General features: G+C 44.1%; 1 pseudogene; it reads right to left on the reverse strand.

Annotated features, from left to right (window-relative positions):
• Positions 1-5,084: 5,084 nt before the first annotated feature.
• Positions 5,085-7,029, reverse strand: LOC119522289 (annotated as a pseudogene).
• Positions 7,030-7,959: the final 930 nt, after the last annotated feature.

Genomic DNA, 7,959 nt, shown 5'->3' on the forward strand with positions numbered 1-7,959 from the left:
CTGGGTGTCTGTGCTTTTAAATTCAACCCTAGATTACTGCCAGTCCAGACAGAGAAGTTGTCTTGCCTGGCTTGCCAAAATATGTTGCCAGATTCAGCTTCCTAGGTTCTTGGATATGTCATGAGAAAGAATCCAAGGGCACAGAACAGCATAGAGCAAGCAGGCAGAAAATTTATTGAGAACACATGTAAGGGGAACAGGCAGGAATTCTTGGAAGGAAAAGAAAGGTCAGAGGTGAGAGGCAAAGATTTTTTTTTGAGCAATGAAAATGTTCTAAAATGACTGTGGTGATGAATGCACAGCTATATGATGACACTGCAAATAATTGTACACTTTGAATGAATTGTATGATATGTGAATATATATGTATATATATATCAATAAAACTTTAAAATTAAGAAAAAAGACAAAAGGTTTAGGAAGCACATCCTTAAGGTATTTCTGAAGGTGTATATTGCCTTTACACTTTTGGTATGCTGCAGTTTGCTCTATAATTGCAAAACATTTCATAGCATAATGTACATATTCCTCTACATTCTCAAAGGCTTTAGCAATGGTCTTAATCTTTGAATTAGGAGGTCTCCAGAAAATCAAGTGCACAAATGGCAGATTCATTATTAGAGTGCATATTAGTTAGGGCTCTCTAGGGAAGCAGAATCAACAAGAGATATCTATAAGTATAAGATTTATAAAACTGTCTCATGCAACTGTGGGTATGCACAAGTCCAAATTTCATAGGGCAGGCAGCAAACTGGTAACTCAAATGAAGATGTTCAATGAACTCCTCAGGCAATGAACTGGCAACTTCGATGAACTCTTCAGGAAATGCTTCACTGGTCAGCTGAAGAAGAAGTGAAGGTCCTCTATCTGTCTCACTTAAAAGTCTTCAACTGTTTGAATTAAATCCAGGTGACTGCTTTCTCTCATTGTTGAAGATATGCCCTTTGTTGATGTCATCAGTCACAGCTGCAGCCAATTGACTGATGATTTAATAAACCAGCCTGTTGGTTTATTAACCAGCCACAAATGTCCTTGCAGCAATGGTTAGGCCAGTGCTTCCTTGACTAGACAGCTGGGTACCATCACCTGGCCAAGTTGACACATGAACCTAACCATCACAGTCCACCCCTTGTCAACTTGGCATTTATATATATCACTAAAAACCATACTTTATCAAGTAGAGAACGATGACAGACATATATTTCACCTAACAATACTCTGCTGTGCAGCATACAACTGGAAATTCACTAAATCTCTCCAGAATAGGATGCAAGTCCTTGAGTAACATTAACACTTAAAATTGATTTCCTTTAGCTTGATACAGCAAAGTGAATAACACAGCTTATGTCACATGATAAGGGGATAAGACAGAGAAGAATGCAAATATATTTGCTTTACAGACAAATACAAACATACTCATAACAAAACAAGGAAGAAATAGTCATGACATCATAGTCCTTATTTATGTAATTTGTCATGTGGCCATAGTTCATATTTATCACTACCTTCTTCCACTACCCATTCCATGTTCCCTTTACCCTCAGCAAGCACTTCAGCTGGCCATGGTTCTTTACCTGGTGGGGTGACCCAAACCTTCATTCCTGAAGTTTCTTGGCCATTGGTAGTCCTGCCTGAATTGGGTTGTTGCAGTTTTCCATTGATTTTATTATTATTATTATTTTTTTTTTTACAAAATTGAAGACACCTTTATTTTCCAAACAGTGCAATCCAGTATACCTGGGAGTATTCTGTATCACACTCATGATCAGTACCCTCATATTTCCATTTTGTATGTCACTGAAAACCTGGCCTATCATTTCACTAAAAATCATATAAAAGGCCCCCAAAATTTGTCCAGGAGTTTTCCCAAACTATCCATTTTCTCTTCATTAGTCAAATCAGCACTTTGCTGACAGTGAAATGAAATGTGAGCCTGACACTGATGCCCATTAACAAAGAAGACTGCACTTATGCTCCCAGGTATAAAAATTAACTCTGAATGGCAGAGCCTAATTTGACTGTTTTTCCAAATCAGCCACTAAGAACTTGAAGAGGAAAGCAAGAGCACTATAGAGATTATCCTCTTTTTGTGGAAATTAAGTCCCATAATCTGTTTAAGCAAGGGTCCAAGATACAGGAGGGGCAGCAGAGATAAGTGGGGGGCCCTGTTTACATGGTGAAGTCATTGAATGTGCTGTGTTCTGCTCTTTCCCCCATGAGGGCCACTCCTCACTGGCTTCACATCATCTTGGTCCTCTGGTCTGATGGCAGCTACCTGGGAGACTTTTGGTTGTAACCTTTATGGTGCCAAGAATGTAGTTTGGATGAACCCCAGGGCAGGATGCCCTGCCCAAAATATACAGATGTTCTCATGTTACAAAGGCCATTCTGTAGGTTGCACATTGTTCTAGTTTGCTAATGCTGCAGAATGCAAAACACCAGAGATGGATAGGCTTTTATAAAATGGGGGTTTATTTCACTACACAGTTACAGTCTTAAGGCCACAAAACGTCCAAGGTAACACATCAGTAATCGGGTACCTTCACTGGAGATGGCCAATGGCGTCCGGAAAACCTCTGTTAGCTGGGAAGGCACATGGCTGGCGTCTGCTCCAAAGTTCTGGTTTCAAAATGGCTTTCTCCCGGGATGTTCCTCTCTAGCAAGCTTGCTCCTCTTAAAAATGTCACTCATAGCTGCACTCCGTTCAGTCTCTTTGAGTCAGCACATTTATATGGCTCCACTGATCAAGGCCCACCCTGAATGGGCGGGGCCACACCTCCGTGGAAATATCCCATCAGTTATCATCTACAGTTGGGTGGGGCGTATCTCCGAATCCAAACATTCCAACTTAATCCCCACTATTATGTCTGCCCCACAAGATTGCATCAAAGAATATGGCTTTTTCTGGGGGACATAATACATTCAGACCGGCACATTCCACCCCCTGGACCCCAGAAAAACATATTCTTTCCAAATACAAAATACATTCATTTCATCACAATATCACAAAAACTTAAACCATTTCAGTAGCAAAAGTTAAGTACAAAATCCCATCAAAATCAAATACAGGCGTGGTCAGTCCTAAGGCATACTTTTCCTTTAGCTTTGGATCTGTGGACTTAGAACAAGTTATATGCTTCCAATATACAAAGGAGGGACATTCATAGGATAAACATTTCCATTGCCATAAGGAGAAACAGTAAGGAAAACAGGGTTAACAGGAGCAAAACAGTTCCTAAAACCCGCAGGACAAACTCCATTAGATTTCAAAGTCTGAGAGTCACTAACAAAACAACGTTGCATCCTTGGGGCTTGAGAGAGCGGGAGTCTAACCCTTCCTAAGGGCCTTTTCGGCAGCCCTTTCCTCTCCAAACGCTTAGGTGAGTGCTCCAACATACCCACACATTGGGGAGACCACCTTCTCGGCCCCACCCTCCTCAAACATCGGGGCAGCTCCCGGATTCCCTTCCATCTCCGGGGCACACGCTCAACCCGTTCAGAACAGTGGGGTGGCAGCCAGGCTCTCCCCAATTCCCTGGGAATGTGCTTCAACCTCTTTGGGACCTGAGGTGGCAAAACTCTTCCAGAGCATCGAGGTGGAATGCCCACCCTCGACCTCCAGGGCAAACTCACCCTTTCCATGCATGTGGGCTGCTCCGCTCTCCCAGCCCGAGACCTCCTGACTCCAGACCTCAACCTCCATGACTCTGTCTTTGAAGAGATTTTTCCTTTAATTTTTTCCTTGTCTGTCTCCTCCAGTCCAGACAGGCAATGGCTCTGTCTATAAAGATCTCGCAAAAATTCTGTTGGCTTTGCATGAAGCATGCAGGGGTCAAAGCCATCAGACAATAGGACTTTCCACAAATCCTTTCTGCTTAACTCCTTTTCCAATCTTGGCTTGTAGTGAAATGGCAGCTGGGTTCCATATTTGGTTACATCCTCACGTTGGGCTGTAGCTTCTGGGATTCCACCCCCTGGAAGCTTGTAACTTTCCAAGCCATCAGCTTCTGGTTTCTTTGAACCCAAGAGTTCAGTTCTAAGTTTATCTCTCTCCGCTCGCATTTTACTATAAGCTGCAAGGAGAAGCCAGGTTACATCCTCCACAGGTAGCCTGGAGATCTCCTCAGCTAAGTATTCCAGGTTGTCACTTTTAAATTCTTCCTTCCATCTGACACCAGGACTCAATTTTGCCAAATTCTCTGCCACCTTAAAACAAGGATCGCCTTTCTTCCAGTTTACAACAACATATTCATCATTTCTGCTCAAGTCCTCATCAGAAGTATCTTTAGAGTCCATATTTCCACAAACAGTCTCTTTAAAGCAGTTTTGGCCTTTTCTATCAAGCTCCTCACAATTCTTCCAGAAACTCCCCATTATCCATTTAAAAAGCCGTTCCAACATGTTTGGTATTTGCAAACTCAGCAGCAAAAAGCACCCCACTTCTGGTACCAAAGTCTGTTCTAGTTTGCTAATGCTGCAGAATGCAAAACACCAGAGATGGATAGGCTTTTATAAAATGGGGGTTTATTTCACTACACAGTTACAGTCTTAAGGCCACAAAACATCCAAGGTAACACATCAGTAATCGGGTACCTTCACTGGAGATGGCCAATGGCGTCCGGAAAACCTCTGTTAGCTGGGAAGGCACATGGCTGGCGTCTGCTCCAAAGTTCTGGTTTCAAAATGGCTTTCTCCCGGGATGTTCCTCTCTAGCAAGCTTGCTCCTCTTAAAATCGTCACTCATAGCTGCACTCCGTTCAGTCTCTTTGAGTCAGCACATTTATATGGCTCCACTGATCAAGGCCCACCCCGAATGGGCGGGGCCACACCTCCATGGAAATATCCCATCAGTTATCATCTACAGTTGGGTGGGGCGTATCTCCGAATCCAAACATTCCAACTTAATCCCCACTATTATGTCTGCCCCACAAGATTGCATCAAAGAATATGGCTTTTTCTGGGGGACATAATACATTCAAACCGGCACACACATATATCAGCTCCTCTGGGAGACACAAAGCCACCGTCCTCTTTAGTGAGAGTGCACTGCCTCTGGCAGCACTACCTCTGGCAACACCACCCAGCTAACTCTTCTTCCATTGCTCTCTCATGTGCACAGCAATCAAACCAGCTATTTTTGTGTTCTTCTTGTTCTGTCCCAAATAATCTAGGAACTCACCATCTGGTCCAATCAAGTACATTATTATTGTGTGATCCACTATGTAGTCCTCGTCCTCATCCTTGGGTCCTGGACTGTAATATATTCTGTATGCTCAGGCTACTTGATCAATCTCTTCTTTTGTCCAAGTCAAGCCAATCAGCTTGGGAGAAAATTCTTTCACATAAGTTGCAATGGCTTCTTTTGTGTCCCTCTCTGGGTCAGTAGTGATGAAAAATGGGGTTAAATTTGGCAGAGATGGAATACTATCTATTCCATCCATTACTTGAATCATTTTTTCTAGTTCTTCTGAACAGATATCAGGGCAATGGGTGAAGCCAAAATAAATCAATAACCACTGGCCTAGGTAGTCCTTGTCAGTTTTAGGCTCTCCAATATGAGTGGTGAGGGAAAATGGTCCCCCAAGTAAAGGCTTTCCTAGGCTTTCCTGCCATTCCTTCTCCAGCTTTTCTGCCTTTTCTTTCTTGAAGTATTTCATTCCAGCCAGTAAAGCTTCTCCAATAGCAAACATGAATGCTAAGGACTTCCAAGAAACAGGCCCTGGCTGCAAGGGGTGTGTGGGGTCTCTGTGGCCCTTTGACCAAGGCCCAGATGACCTCAGGGGTGGCAGCATGGCTGTGCTGAGGTCCTGGCTTCCCTGTGAGCCCCAAGCACCACCACACCTCCTCTCAACACACAGAGAGCTTCCTTGGGCAGACTCTCACAGTCAGCTCAGCAGGGCCCCAAAGCTTGAATCTGTGACACAAGAAATGCCAAAAGTGACAATCTGGAGGCTGCATGACTCAGCCAGGGACCACTAGCAGCCCCACCATGAGCTTAGAGGTTTCCATTGACTTTAATCACAGGGCATGGAAGTACTAAGGGACATCCTAGGGGATCTTTTGTATTCCAGGCAATCTCTTCTTAACTTCCATTGTGTAGTTGCAGTGCTATTTTCCCTTGATAGTGTGGATCAATCACCAAAGCCACCACAGTATTCCCCTTCCTTGCCTGTTGATTCAGAGGCATAATAAGCCAAAAGTGGTCAGGTGGCAGTCTTAACTTCCAGTTCAAAGGAATTATTGTTGTATTTCCTGGTGGAAGCACACCTCTTTTTGTAACAAAGACCTGTAGACCAGCAGAGCTTAAGCTTGCAGGGACAGGAAGCAAAAATTTACCTAGTGGGTCACTAGGAGTGATAGTGAGTGGTGCCAGTCCTGTTTCCACCCCTTGATTCCTGGACTCATGAATCCTGGCTATGGGAGAAACAGCACCATAGAGTGGATGCTGATTCAAAGCATACACAGCCTCCTGGAGAACACTGCACCATCCCTGCAAGGTACTGCCATCTAATTGGCACCATAATTGAGTCTTCAATAGGCCATTCCACTATTCTATCAACCCAGCTGCCTTTGGATGATAGGGAACATGGTAAGACCAGAGAATTCCATGAGCATGTGCCCATTCCCTCACTTCATTTGCTGTGAAGTGGGTTCCTTAGTAAGAAGCAATGCTGTGTGGAATACCATGATGATGGATAAGGCATTTTGTAAGTCCATGGATGGTAGTTTTTGCAAAAGCATTTCATGCAGGGGAGGCAAAACCATATCTGGAGTATGTGCCTATTCCAGTAAGAAAAAATCACTGCCCCTTGCATGATTGAAGTAGTCCAATATAATCAACCTGGCACCGGGTAGCAGGCTGATCACCTTGGGGAATGGTGCCATATCAGGGACTTAGTGTGGGTCTCTGCTGCTTGCTGATTGGGCACTCAGCAGTGACTGTTGCCAGGTCAGCCTTGGTGAGTGGAAGTCCATGTTGCTGAGCCCATGCAAACACTCCATCCCTACCAGCATGACCACTTTGCTCATTAGCCCATTGGGCAATGACAGGAGTGGTTGGGGAAAGAGGCTGACTGGTATCCACCAAATGGGTCATCTTATCCACTTGGTTATTAAAATATTCTGCTGAAGTCACCCTCCAGTCAGCATTCACATGGGACACAAATATCTTCATGTTTTTTGCCCTCTCAGAAAGTTCTATCCCCATACCCCTTCCCCAGACTTCTTTGTCAACAATCACCCAATCATGTTCCTTCCAAGTCCCTGACCATCCAGCCAAACCATTAGCAACAGCCCATGACTCAGTATACAAATACACCTCTGGCCAGTTCTCCTTCCAAGCAAAGTGAGCAACCAGGTGCACTATTCAAAGTTCTGCCCTTTGGGAGGATTTCCCTTCACCACTGTCCTTCAGGGACATTCCAGAAAGGGGCTGCAGAGCTGCAGTTTTCCACTTTTGGGTGGTGCCTGCATATCGTGCAGAACCATCTATAAACCAGCCTGAGTTTTCTCTTCCTCAGTCAACTGATGGTAAGGAACTCCCCAAGATGCCATAGCTCTGGGCTGGGAAAGAGAAGGTAAGCTGAAAGGAGTAGTGGCCATGGGCATTTGGGCTACTTCCTCATTTAACTTGCTTGTGCATTCAGGACCTATCTTGTATATACAATTTCCATCTTATGAGGGAGTGCTGCTGTGTGTGCCCAACTTTATGGCTTCATGGGTTGGAAAACACCCAGCATATTAAAGGTAACTCAGGTCTCATGGTAACTTGGTGGCCATGGTTAAATATTCTGTATCTACTAAGGTCCAATAGCAGGCCAAAAGCTGTTTCTCAAGTGGAGAGTAGCTATCTGCAGAGGCTGTTAAGGCTTAACTCCAAAATCCTAAGGGTCTGCATTGTGATTCTCCTATAGGAGCCTGCCAAAGGCTAAAAAAGCATCTCTATTTGCCACTGACACT

This window comes from Choloepus didactylus, chromosome X (assembly GCF_015220235.1).
Source record: "Choloepus didactylus isolate mChoDid1 chromosome X, mChoDid1.pri, whole genome shotgun sequence".
NCBI classification, from domain to species: Eukaryota; Metazoa; Chordata; class Mammalia; order Pilosa; family Megalonychidae; genus Choloepus; species Choloepus didactylus.